The sequence below is a fragment of the Magallana gigas genome, chromosome 5, assembly GCF_963853765.1.
Source record: "Magallana gigas chromosome 5, xbMagGiga1.1, whole genome shotgun sequence".
Classification (NCBI taxonomy): domain Eukaryota; kingdom Metazoa; phylum Mollusca; class Bivalvia; order Ostreida; family Ostreidae; genus Magallana; species Magallana gigas.
In genome coordinates this window covers 26123821-26138525 of record NC_088857.1, presented here as the reverse complement: position 1 = coordinate 26138525, position 14705 = coordinate 26123821, and the positions used below count along the sequence as shown (strand labels likewise).

The following is a 14705-nucleotide window of genomic DNA, read 5'->3' as shown; positions in this document are numbered from 1 at the left end:
TAAGGCCTAACTTAAGTTTCGTCGTATCTTACGCCTTTTAGTGAAACGGGCCCCAGACCACCAGACTAATACTGGGGCCCAAGAGGGGTTCAAAGTTTAACAAAGAAATGTATATTATGGAAAATGTTTAAAAATTTTCTTTTTGGGAACTACAAAGCTACAGTTTGTGAGATTACTATGCAAGCATCCTAAGATAGTATAGATTTGAAATTGTTAAACCCAACCATAATCCATGAACCAATACTAGGGCCCCAAAAAGGGGTTCCAAGTTTAAGATAGAAATAGCATGCTGAAATAGAATGTTACAAGGAACTGTGGTTCAGGTGAGCGATGTGGCCCATGGGCCTTTTGTTTCACTGGTAATAATGTAATGAGAAACATTAATTCATCTTCACAGACATCCATCACAAGAACTGGCAGTAAACAAAAGCTATGAGTTTAGTTTATTAGACAGTGATGAACCTTTATGTATTAACAAGTATTAATTTTTTGTCTTTCACTCAGTGAAATAATCTTCTCTGAATATGTTTGGTTTCTAAAAAAAATTATATGCAAATGAAACTCATCATGTATTTGGATAAGATAGATTTAATTGTAATTTTAATTTATATTTACTCCTTATATCGAATCCATTGACCATTGTCTCAAAACCATATGAATTGTACATGAGGTTCAAGTTAATGATTTGAACATTTTTTCTTTGCTTCACAAATTCACTTCTGTTTTTGAAATTTTTTGCTGGACAGTTGACAGGAGAATAGTGCATTCTCAAAAAGTACAATTTTCAACAATTAATTCATGGCAACCGGAAAATGTTATGTAGGTACACCTTCAATACTCTTGAGAGATCAGTGCAGAGAGGGAAAAAAATACTAGTATTTGTAATTAAGAAGTGTGTTACCTTTTTCCAAAATAATTTAAATACTGCAATTTAAAACAGATGGATAAGATTGATCAATAAAGATGAGAGTTGCTGGTCCGTGGCACATCCAGCAGACACTGTGTCGACTCCTTGATACTTTTTGAGAAAAATTTATAATTAACACCCACCACACAGTGAGCACGAAACCAGATGCAGCTGTCATAATGTTTATTTTTCATCCATCAATGCAGCTGCGAGATGGATATAGGGCAATTAAAGCGAATGAGAGTTGCTTGATTTGCATGCATTGTGAAAGAGTAGCCTCCCTTGAATCAGATCTATTGAAGGCCTAACAGTTAGTGTATGATAGTCGGTCTCTTGTGTTCGTGTGATAGATTATTGATTGGATTGTGCGCCTGTGTGCTTTCATGCAAAGCCATTTTGGAAGTAAACAAGTGTTTAAAACAACAAGATGCTGCTGTATTGATTAATTGTGATGGGTGTTGTGTAATCCAAGCTTTATAATTTTGTTACAGTGAAAGTCTCGGAATATTGAATACCCCGAAGCCTTCCTTAGTGAGGGTATCAATGAGAAATGCCAAGGGATTCATGTAGGTATCTTGGGTTTCTTTTTCTTTTTTTTGGTCATCATTGAATTTAAACATATTTTTTTCCAAAACGATAGAAGTTGGAATTCTCTAAATAAGTGAAATGTATAGTATACATCTATCTAATAATTGAACTGAAAGTTAATAATCTTGCATGCATTTCTTGAAATGAAAAAATGATTTTTTAAAATAATTATTCTTCTGTTCATATGTGGTTTATAAGTGACTGTCATGTTGTCAATATATCTTGCATTGAAAAAAAAAAAAAATCAATTTTGTATACTGTAATACGTGACTACTCTCTGTCTCAGTCCATATCTTGCATATTATGAAAAGTTAACATGGGCTAGCATAAAAAAAATTGTTGAAATTAAGGAAAAACCAAGAGAAAATCTTGTTGAGTGTCTTAGTGACACTATACGAGGTATAACATAACGTGGATATATCGTGTGTGGCCTCCATTACTGAAGTCATTTGTCCTCGGTGTTAGGTTAGGTGCCTGGGGTGTGACAGAGGAGACCTGAAGGTCTATTACAACACAGCCGACTTCATTACATTGCTCATTGATTAAACTCTAATCCAATTTGGTTGTTGACACCAGAGATCCCTCCCCAGGTGCTATATTGATTCCTCCAATCTTTTTCTATTGTGTTGTGTTGATGTATTTTGATACTCTTCAGTAAAGATTTTGTCTACTTGTGTATCACACATTTTCCAATTTTTCTACCTCCACCCATCTCTTTAAGCAACATTTAATTCATTTATGTTATATGATTTATGAGGTGTAAGTTTAAAAATGTAATGGGGATTAATATTTTATTTTAATGTTGTCCCAATCCCTTGGCAAGGTTAAATTGGAAAATTATTTAATCATTAGGGCCCCCCCCCCCACTTTGCGGGCACCCTGTGGTGATTAATCTGTGCGTCTGTCTTTCCATCCTTCTGTCTGTCTGTCCTTCGGAGATTGCTTGTTAGGTGCATAGCCTCTCCCCTTGACCCAATCTGGTACATACCTCACCCACAGAGTGCCTTAATGGGTAAAGGGTGTGCAGTGACCTTGAGCCATGTATCTAGGTCTACGGTTAAGGTCATAGCAAATTACATACAAATATCTTTTTGCATATTTTTAATCACCACTTCTGTTGCTTATATTCATGAGCCAGAAAACAAATGATCAATAGCAAAAAATTATGGTAATGTGAATAACTTCAAAGATCAACAGTAATATGCTAAAATTAACATGTTATGGAGACTTCACTTTAATGTGGCATTACTATGAACCATCTTGATTTTATTATAATATTCATTTATTCATCAAATGGACTATAACTATAATACTGAGGGTATAAAGAGTTTTCACAGATGCTTAATAAATCAAAATCCACCCCCTCCCCATATATGCAATCTCATTTCATTATATCATGCCAGATAAACAATTTCCCTGTACGTAATCATACTCCAACAAGCAATTTTCACGTTCATTGATTTTTTGGCAGAAAATCTGTTGTTAAATAATGTAATGAAATCTGGAATATCATTGTTTGGATGCCCTGTGCAGTGGCCCATTCGGATGTAAAAGGGCAGCATCCAGAGCAAAAATGTCCCCAAAACCCAGTGCACAGCAATGGCTCAAGTCCCTTGATGGTACTTACTCCTCGCACAGTTAATTCTTTTTTATGTGAATTATTCCCAGTGAAATGTGAGTGTTCCTGCGTTGACTCTTAAGAAGATTGTTAGGACAGTGTTTCATTATTTGGGGGTTATCCCTTGCCAGTCTTTAACATTTTTGGTTGAATGGAACACATGAGGGGGAGACTTCATTTGAATTAATTTTGGCTTATTTTTGTTATTTTTAATGTTGTAGATTATATGGAGATTTGATGCGTGCAAAGAAATGATGTCCATTTACATCCATATGGTAAAAGTCACATGTTGAATATGGGTAAGTGAACATTCATCTGTAGATTAAATTTTCTGATTTATTCAGACATCAAAAGTAAGATACACATATGTATAGTTTGAAATTATAATATTTTTTTCCTCTCCTTTATGCTCCCTACAGCTTCAAAATGTTAGGACAAAGCTAACAACTCTTATCCATGCTAAAACACCCAAGTTTCTTAAATTGATATGATGCCTAATTGTTTGCAGCCACGCATTTTGGTAGGATTTGTTTCTGTAGCTGCATGCTAATTCTTTAATTAACCACAGCACTGAGGTTAATCCACATCCAGCAAGTGTTCTTTAATTAGCAGGTTAATCCACATCCAGCAAGTATTTAACAAGTTGACTGTGAAATAAACTTCTGAAGAATGCAGCAAAAACTATAAACTAGCTTATTATTATTATGGTGTTTTTTTTTTTTAAAGTCAACTTAAAGAAAAGAATGTAATTAGGGATTGGAACTTTCTTTGTGATGCTGGATTCTTAATTTATTTATAATTTCTTTTATTCAATATTTCAGGGAGACATTTCATTTTGTTTTCAGACTGACAGGATTAGGGAAATGTTAGCACTGTTATGTGGACATCTTACTAATAGTGTGTGGGCACACGTACATTGTTTGCCCTTGGGTTTTGATTGATCTTGTTTTTTCTTTTTCTCAGGAGACATTTTGAAGTCTGGGGTTGGAATGAGTGGGCATCTGTAACTGACTGTATTAGTGCAGGTAGGCCGATTGTCAGGCGGGTGCACAAAACCGCACTCTGATTAAACGCCTTAAACTCGTATAACCAGAAATAAGTTTTATTTGCATTTATCATCTATCATGCATGCGTCACTGGGGTTCATATATAGAATTTCATTGTGTAAGATATGGGACATGATATATTTGTGTTTATACTGCATGTTGACCCGCCAGGAAATTACATGCTAAATAATACGGTATATGATAAACTGAATATCTCATTAGAATTTTTTTTTATTACACATTTCAACTTTATCTAGGTCCTGCAAATACTAGCTTAAAAACAATCTTTTTAGCAGTTTTACCTTGTCCCTTTGTGTCGTGTAAACAAATGTCATAAATATAGAATCGTCAAATGAAGAAAAACTTGATCATTTCATGCTTAAGTGAGTATCTACAAATAAGGGTTAAACCTCTTAGTAATATGATGTGAAAAATATGGCTTGCTTGGTTTTTTTTATGATCTAAAATGTGTGTTGTGTAAACACTGTTAAATATTAATGATCCTAGTAGACAGTGTAAAATGTTGAAATATAACCTATATGCAGGGCTCCAATTTCAGGGTAGGGGTTTTGTTTCTTCAAGGGAGAATGATTTTTTTCAATCATAATTTTTTTTTAACCGGGTTTTTCAACGGAAAAATTCGGTTATTAAAATGGTGAAAATGCCAAAAGGGTACCCTCATTGTACGGATAACTCCTCCTACAGTTCTCAAGATAGGAAGTTGTTCTTTTGCAGAAGGTGTGCATAATATTGCTATGATTTTGATTTCCGATAATTTATGGAAAAAAACCAGCTTTTGAACTTAGTCATTTTTTGGCAAAATATTGCATATAGGGTGCCCTCATTGTACGAATAACTCCTCCTACAGTTTTCAAGATAGGAAGTTGTTCTTTTGCAGATCAATTGTACATGCATCAGAGGAGTGCATATTGCTTGGATTTTGATTTCTGATTATTTATGAAAAAAATACCAGCTTTTGAATTTAGTCATTTTTTGGCAAAATATTGCATATAGGGTACTCCATTTCACTGGATACGGGTTGACATGGATTATGGATACAGTTCACATAAAAGAAAACCCGGTTTGCTGTCACATTGACAGCTTTTCACTTGTTTAAGTAATAATGTTTCTTAGGAAAATATGATAATGCCTTTATAAGATTATTTGTAAATCGTGAGTGTAAATGTATGGTTGAGTACAAAGAAATTGCATTTGACAAAGATATTAATGGAAACTGACAGTGATCAGAATTGATGTGTACAAGGGTAAACCACTAAATGAGTTTCCTGTATATGAATGATAAGAATGATTCCTTATTCCTTAAAGAAAACAATTGCAGTGGCATGATTAAAGTTTGGGTACTGGTCTTTGTCTCATTGCCCGATGCTGTATGAGGATTCAATAAGATAAGAGAGAATATACCACTTCAAACTGTTTTGATCTTCTCTTACATAGATATGACACAGATGTGATCTTGTTGAAATTGCATATCACATTAATACATGTATGGATCATTTTTGGAAGTTAATGTAGTACACATTCCTTCCTCCTATCATCAAAGCATTCCTCTTGCTGGCTAGTGCAAGGAATGTTGTATATGTACATGTAGTCATATTACACAACCAACAACTCTTCATTATTGATACATGTAGTATGGTGGTGTTGTAGAGTTGAGCTGTCAGGTATACAGGCATTATACATCTTGTTGTTCAGATTGGAAGGATTTATGGTTCTTTAACCAATCAACACCAAAGAGATTGTGTATTGACTTCAATCCTAATGTCTGCGGGTGACCATCATGGTAGATTTTGATGTAAATTCTATGAATAGATATGAATTAATAATGGTATTGACTGGAATGACCAATATTGCCCATGCAGGTATTTTGGACTCATTCATGTTTTAAACGTAGTAACAATATATAAATAGTGCCTGTTTGGGAGGGTAACAGTTGAAATTGACACCCCGAGAAAACCATTGTCAACCGACGCGAAGCGGAGGTTGACAATGGTTTTCGAGGGGTGTCAATTTCAACTGTTATCCTCCCAAACAGGCACTATTTATTTTGTTATACTGAATGTCTTTTTTAAAATTTTTAAGAAAATTTTACTGCTTTTATATAGGAATAACGTGAATTCTACAGCGAACCGTACACGCATAATTTTCGCGCATGTAACATTTTTTAATGTTACCCGTTGCCAAGTGCGTTGCTAACGCTGAGGGTAATAGTAAATATTATTAACTGCGTCTTAACCAATCAGATTTTAGTATTTAACATGAAAGTATAACAATAAGATTTCACGTGTTCATATCAGTTACAAATTTCTGTATTCAGTTGTCATTGATAGGACGTGTTACATACAATATAAGATAGGCTTTTTTAAAAATTGAACTTTTAAAAAACTAAATGTCATCAATGCATCGATAAGCAGTTCTAAAAATGAGCTGTCAAAAAGACGCTAAACTCATCTGATGAAAAATATGAGCTAGTTCTTCCTGATTGTCTAACAAATTTGAAATGACGGTTTTGAAGCTGGTTTTTTCTCTGCAAGTAATAAATTGTCATATTTGAAAATCAGAGGCTTTTGTCCCAGTTCTAGAACTCATTATGCAGAATTTGTTGATGAATTGCTCCATCTTCAAGTGAAGATAATTCAGTAATAGTAGCTAGTTAATGAAGTGCATCCATCATTCATCAGTGAATTAAAATATGAAAGTCGGGAATGCTGGTTGGATGGTGCCTAATTTCTGTCAATGTCTTTGTGTCTTTTATATGACAGCTGCCTGATGGTGGGGCCAAGCCATCATACTCTGGATGAAACAGCTGTTGATTACATATCATTGCTAGCATTATGTTGCAACAATTTGATGAAAGGGGAAAAATATCGACATTTTACAATTAAACTGCACCTAATGAATTATTCAGGGTTTTAAGCCTCAAGAAAGGGACAAAATGTTCCAGAGATGTGACGTCAAGTATGATGCACAAAGGAGGACTTCCCAGTTGAGATCCTTTTTAATGTTGCTTTTTTAAGTGCTCATATTTGTTAGTTTGTTATTTGTTAGAATTAATCATTTGGAAATAATGAAACCTTTTGTCCTTTTAATTTTAAAAGTTAAATATAACAGTGGTATATTATTAGCTCACCTGAGCCAAAGGCTCAAGTGAGCTTTTCTGATCACAATTTGTCCGTTGTCTGTCGTCGTTGGCGTTGTCGTTGTCGTCGTCGTCGTCGTTGTAAACTTTTCACATTTTCATCTTCTTCTCAAGAACCACTGGGCAGATTTCAACCAAATTTGGCACAAAGCACCACTAGGTAAAGGGGATTCAAGTTTGTTCAAATGAAGGGCCACGCCCTTTTTAAAGGGGAGATAATTGAGAATTATTGAAAATTTGTTGGTATTTTTCAAAAATCTTCTTCTCAAAAACTATTAGGCCGGTAAAGCTTAAACTTGTGTGGAGGCATCATCAGGTAGTGTAGATTCAAGTTTGTTCAAATCATGGTCCCCGGGGGTAGGGTGGGGCCACAATTGGGGGATCAAGTTTTACATAGGAATATATAGAGAAAATCTTGAAAAATTTTCTTCTCAAAACTATTAGGCCAGAAAAGCTCAAATTAAAATGGAAGCATCCTCAGGAAGTGTAAATTCAAGTTTGTTCGAATCATGGCCCTCGGGGGTAGGGTGGGGCCACAATTGGGGGATCAAGTTTTACATAGGACTATATAGAGAAAATCTTTTAAAAAATTTCTTTTAAAAACTATTAGGCCAGAAAAGCTCAAATTAAAATGAAAGCATCCTCAGGAAGTGAAGATTCAAGTTTGTTTAAATCATGGTCCCTGGGGGTAGGGTGGGGCCTTAATTGGGGGATCAAGTTTTACATAGGAATATATAGAGAAAATCTTGAAAAATTTTCTTTTCAAAAACTATTGACCAGAAAAGCTCAAATTTGAGTGGAAGCATCCTCATGTAATGTAGATTCAAGTTTGTTCAAATCATGGCCCCTTGGGGTAGGGTGGGGGCACAATTGGGGGATCAAGTTTTACATTGGAATATATAGATAAAAATCTTTAAAAATTTTCTTCTCAAAAAATATTTGGCCAGAAAAGCTCAACTTTGAGTGGAGGCATCATCAGGTAGTGTAAATTCAAGTTTGTTCAAATCATGGTCCCCGGGGGTAGGGTGGGGCCACAATTGGGGGATCAAGTTATGCATAGGAATATATAGAGAAAATCTTTAAAAATCTTCTTCTCAAAAACTATTAGGCCAGGAAAGCTCAAATTTGAGTGGAAGCATCCTCATGTAGTGTAGATACAAGTTTGTTCAAATCATGGTCCCCGGGGGTAGGGTGGGGCCTTAATTGGGGGATCAAGTTTTACATAGGAATATATAGAGAAAATCTTTAAAAATCTTCTTCTCAAAAACTATTTGGCCAGAAAAGCTCAAATTAAAATGAAAGCATCCTCAGGAAGTGTAGATTCAAGTTTGTTCAAATCATGGTCCCCGGGGGTAGGGTGGGGCCACAATTGGGGGATCAAGTTTTACATAGGAATATATAGAGAAAATCTTTAAAAATCTTCTTCTCAAAAACTATTTGGCCAGAAAAGCTCAAATTAAAATGGAAGCATCCTCAGGAAGTGTTGATTCAAATTTTTTCAAATCATGGTCCCTGGGGGTAGGGTGGGGCCACAATTGGGGGATCACATTTTACATAGGAATATATAGAGAAAATCTTTAAAAATTTTCTTTTCAAAAACTATTAGGCCGGTAAAGCTCAAACTTGTGTGGAGGCATCATCAGGTAGTGTAGATTCAAGTTTGTTCAAATCATGGTCCCCGGGGGTAGGATGGGGCCACAATTGGGGGATCAAGTTTTACATAGGAATATATAGAGAAAATCTTTATAAATTTTCTTCTCAAAAACTATCGGGCCAGAAAGATTCAAATTAAAATGGGAGCATCATCAGGTAGTGTAGATTCAAGTTTGTTCAAATCATGGTCCCCGGGGGTAGGGTGGGGCCACAATTGGGGGATCAAGTTTTACATAGGAATATATAGAGAAAATCTTTAAAAATTTTCTTCTCAAAAACTATTTGGCCAGAAAAGCTCAAATTAAAATGGAAGCATCCTCAGGAAGTGTAGATTCAAATTTGTTCGAATCATGGTCCCCGGGGGTAGGGTGGGGCCACAATTGGGGGATCAAGTTTTACATAGGACTATATAGAGAAAATCTTTTAAAAAATTTCTTTTAAAAACTATTAGGCCAGAAAAGCTCAAATTAAAATGGAAGCATCCTCAGGAAGTGAAGATTCAAGTTTGTTCAAATCATGGTCCCCGGGGGTAGTGTGGGGCCTTAATTGGGGGATCAAGTTTTACATAGGAATATATAGAGAAAATCTTGAAAAATTTTCTTCTCAAAAACTATTAGGCCAGGAAAGCTCAACTTTGAGTGGAGGCATCATCAGGTAGTGTAGATTCAAGTTTGTTCAAATCATGGTCCCCGGGGGTAGGGTGGGGCCACAATTGGGGGATCAAGTTTTACATAAGAATATATAGAGAAAATCTTTAAAAATTTTCTTCTCAAAACCTATTAGGCCAGAAAAACTCAAATTAAAATGGAAGCATCCTCAGAAAGTGTTGATTCAAGTTTGTTCAAATCATGGTCCCCGGGGGTAGGGTGAGGCCACAATTGTGGGATCAAGTTTTTCAATCCTTAAAAATATTCTAGGAAAGTTTTCGGTCCAAAACTCAGTACTTAATGTGAAAGCACAGGTTATGAGATTAAAGGTAGATTTAAGTTTGATGAAACCATGATTCCCTAGAGAATAGTGGGGCCACGAAATGGGGAGGGGGGGGGGGGGGTTATAGGAATAGAGAAAAATCTTCTTACAGGTACAACAACAAAAGGGGCTTTACTAAAAAATAAGAGGTGGATAAAAATTGGCAGATTTTCAAATTTTTTTTAACAAGATCTACTGTACTCAGTTGTCAAGATATTGTTGATACTGTAATGCTAATTTGATCAGAATTAAGGCAATTGTTGCTCAGGTGAGCGATGTGGCCCCTGGGCCTCTTGTTATGATATATATTCATTTTATAGAATAAATTTGAAATATTAAAGTGAATACAGTAAAACTCGTTTAGTACAAACACGGATATAGCAAATACACGGATCCATTTTACATCGATAAGCTCTGCCCACCTTTGTTACGTCATAGCGACGCTTCCGGGTCGGACAATCTGAAGTAAACATGGCGGGCGAAATAAACTTAACATCAATCCCTTCTGACATTTCTTTCGATTATTTCAGGAATACATCAATTTTAAAGAGAGCGAAAGAGAGAGGTTATAATTATTTCATGAATAGTTATGTACATGCGTTAAAATTGTACAAGTGCAGTGATGAATCAATAGATATCACTGCCAAGTGCTTTCAATCTGTGCAAAATAGTGAAGCTCCCCACAAAGCATACATGACAATTACGATCACAACTTTGAGCATCAGCGAGAGTCATTGCTCATGCAAAGCTGGGTATGTACTTATATCGACAGATTATGAGGTTTATAATTTAAAAAAAAAAACATCGTAACATTTTCATTCAACCTGTCTAAAAATATGCTTTTCAGAGTAAGCGGTTCTTGTTCCCATTCATTTGGTATGATATACACTTTAATTCACTAAAAAAAATCTTGGCATGACCGAAGTTCCTTCAACTCTTGCCTGCACTAGTATGCCACAGCAGTGGCATAAACCACGGGGGTCCAAAATCAGCCCAGAACCACTTTCTGCAATGGTGTTTTTTAAACCTAAACAGACCCCAAGAAAAAAAAGGCCTATCCTCAGCATTATGCCAAAGATGATGTACTGACAAATTATTGTAAGGTTTTTATAATAAAGCCTTTACGAGACATTTTATGTTTAAATAATATAAATTAAAGTTAGAATATGTGAACTCCTGGCACATGAATTAAGCATACCAGATATTGGTGCTATGGAGGTGAAAAAGGTAAAGACAGATTCCGCAGCTGTGGGAACACCACTATCCTACCTCCTTAAGGAGGAGATTCAGCTGATTGAGACAACACTAGGTGGTGTACAGATGGGGTCAATGCTTCCATATCAGGTATATTTAAGAAATTTTTGCATGCATGTGCTATATTGAATAAAAACAAGGACATTTATTTTCAAAACTGTACCAAAGTATCTAGGAAATTTGTCAACATCACAGCTACAAACCAATGTGCATTAATACAATTAAACATGCTCATAGGAATTTTTCTTTTCAATAATTTAAAACACTTTATTTGATTGATGGCACATTCAATGTGTATTCTATGAGTAGCTATTTTTCTGGTGAGGTTTACCGGGTACATCGCTTTCACTTAATGGCCTAGCACTATAGATGCAAGGGGCGGAAATAATTAACTGCAAATCTAAAAGTGCCAACTCTTTTTCAATTAGAAACCCTTTGTCAGCCATTAAGGCATCATTATTAGCAATAAACTCCCTTTCTTTCAAATGTTTCAAATAATCATAAAAACCACATTGTTCAATGATATCATTGTCAGAAATACTTCCAGAATATAAATCTGAAACAAATAAAATTGACCTTCAACAAGAGCTTTTAATATGTTGGATGATTTGTATTCTGAATAGCACTGACTTTGCTGTTTCAATGATGAAGGTTTTTCAGTTATTAGCTTGGTACAGTCAAGAATAGCTAAACAGTTTGGAAAATCATATTTGTGAAATTCTGGCATGATTCCTATGATTGTATTTCGATGGGGCCAGTAACTTAAGGTATCCGATCCATAATAGCCCATGTTCATGGAATCGGGATGCATGACAGATATGTATAGGGCTTAATACTCAGTATACTTGGACATACTTTTCATGTTTAAGTATCAGTATGTAAGAGTGGAATGTGTCCTAATAATTTACCTTTTCCTGTTATCAAAGAGTTTCCCCCCTTTGCTTTTGATCTATAAAATTCAATTCTAAAAAAAGTCTTTATGGTATAGAATTTGTTTTAAATTGTTTTCCTATTGCTAATGATTAAATGCATCTTTCCATCAGAGCATTCATTGATACTCTGAATATTTATTTTTAGAAATGTGCTTGTCCCCATAGACCTTAATGCAATCTTCATTAATTAATTACTGCTTAGTTAATAATATTTTTGACAATTTCTGTTGGTTAATATTTTTCTACACTAAAATGCTTTGAATTAATATAAGAGTATTTAATACATTATTGATATTCAAGGTTAGAATAATTAGGTCCTGATATGGGTCGGATACCTTAGGGAACCTAATCTCAAATACATGTACTTTGCTACCCCATGCATTAATTACTGTTGACATGGTTTGAACCTTAATATTGAACCTGAATGCTAAACCTTTCACATTTAAAGCATTTCTTAGTCTGCACAGGTACATAAACACCTGCTGTGACAAAGAAAACCTGTCAACATATGTTCCTTTTCTTTTGTCTTCATAAATGATTGTATTTTCACAACTTGGAAAGAGAAACACAAGAAGCATAAGAAATCTACTACATGTATAACTTAATCCAGTGTAAAATTCAAACAAGTTTTTGATCTTGGACTTTGAAACTTCTTCAGCAGTGAAAATTGTATCTCTCTCTGTTTGGCAAGCAGCATCAGAAACTTTCCCTCTCTGTTTGATTTCCTGTTGCAACCTGTCATTTTCTTCCTCCAGTTTTCTAACAAGTATGTGCAACCCATGAAAGCACATCCATAGATGAGAATACTGAAATAGTAAATAAAATACTTTAAGCGTACTTTAATATCAAAATTAATAAAAATATATGATCAGAAACAATACCGATAAAATTACATGCATGCATATTAAATACATTACTTACTTACAAGAGTTTGCATACTGTCAAGTATTTATATAAATATGTAGTTAACTTTATTCTCACAGTACACTGTTATCAATAATTTTTGTAGTTACCATATATTAGCCTATGTACATATTAAAGATGTTAATTATAAATATATTATCTGTTAATTTTCAGTTAAAATACTTACAAGTCTTTTCCAACCATTGTACATGGGGCTTGTGGAAATACTACATTTCCTCTAGACACTGATGTGCCATTAATCAATCTAAATTTCAACAACTCAATGAAGCTTTTAATATGACACAAGATGACGCTGAAAAGTTAGAAAGATTAACCGTGGATCAATCTGGAAATGCTTTGTGGTATGAGGAGAGGAAGAAACGTGTGACTGCTTCCCAGTTTGCAAGAATATGCAAAAGGGAAAAAAGATATCACTGACACTTTTGTTTCTAGCATATTTGAAAGTAAAATTTTTACTACTGAAGCAACTTCCTCCAGCAAATGTAATGAAAACATAGATAAACAGAAATATATGGGAAATTCCACAATATACATTTTCATGACTATGGATTAGTAAATCCAAGATCTTCATTTCTTGCTGCCTCGCCTGATGGTAAAGTTTGTATAGAAGGACAGACTGTGGTGTTGGAAATAAAATGTCTTTTTTCAGCTAGAGATTTACTCATCTCTTCGACAACTTGATATCGATCGTAAACATTACTCAAAATCAGTCTTTGGCTTTGGAAATGCGATGAATTTTGCTCCCATAAGCTTCTCTGGATACCTGCTATCCGATTTACATGTCCGATGCGAACAGTGCTTCACCATTATATTGAACTCAATCGAAAAATAACACCCAGTTTTACAATATCAATACATAAACAAGTGCCATTTTCAAGTAACGATGTCCGACCAATGTCTAACCTTATACCCTGCATCAGATGAGGTGATCTAATTGGTCAAACCTGACACGCCCACAAATAAAATGGATCGGTGTATTCTCGGATTTAGTGAAGTTTTTTGGAATCCACTGTAAAATTCTTATCAAATCTTTGCAAAATTTCACAGTAATCACGAATTCGGATATACAGATATAGCGAACTGATTTTGAGTACCGTAGAGGTGAATAATAACAAAAATTTCTTTACAGTTTAAATAGTTTGCACCTCCATTTAGCATAACAGTTGTAATGAATTTATTTTCATATAAATCTTTCAATTTGCATTCCGATTATTAAAGATTATCAAAGTAATGTATTTTCATTTTAAGCTTCGATCATTTAGCAAAAATTGTAGTCTTGTAAAAGAAAACATGCATATCGTGAATTCACTATAGTTATTATTACGAATTCGTTATATGGATATAATGAATTACGGATATAACAAAGTATATCCACTGGTCCCTAGGACTTCGCTTTAACTGAGTTTTACAGTAGTGTGAATCATGGGGAAGTTGTGATCTTTTAATTATCTTTCAAACTTACATGAGTGTGATATTTGGTGTCATTTTTGTAGCCTTTGCAGCAGTAATGACTTGAGCCAGACTATTTATATACCAATCTGTTGCATTGCTGCATCAGCTAGCATAGAGTTGATGAGACCTAATGGTAGCAGGATTAACTCTGTAAAACTTTGAAAAACATTGAAAATGAATTTCCCACGAGATTGCTGTTGAATAA

The 14705-nt window shown here is 34.7% G+C and overlaps 1 protein-coding gene across 8 annotated transcripts in view; it reads left to right on the top strand.

Annotated features, from left to right (window-relative positions):
* LOC105333222 (hemolin) overlaps positions 1–14705 on the top strand; it is a 36759-nt gene that overhangs the window by 8779 nt on the left and 13275 nt on the right. For 2 of the 8 annotated variants that reach the window (XM_066083910.1, XM_066083911.1), the window contains exons 2-4: positions 1399–1473; positions 3335–3412; positions 4077–4138. The gene's annotated coding sequence lies outside the window, so the exon portion shown is untranslated. Of the gene's footprint in view, positions 1–1236; positions 1474–2984; positions 3170–3334; positions 3413–4076; positions 4139–14705 lie in introns of those variants that run through there. The other 6 variants (XM_066083917.1, XM_066083909.1, XM_066083918.1 and 3 more) reach the window with 5 other exon arrangements.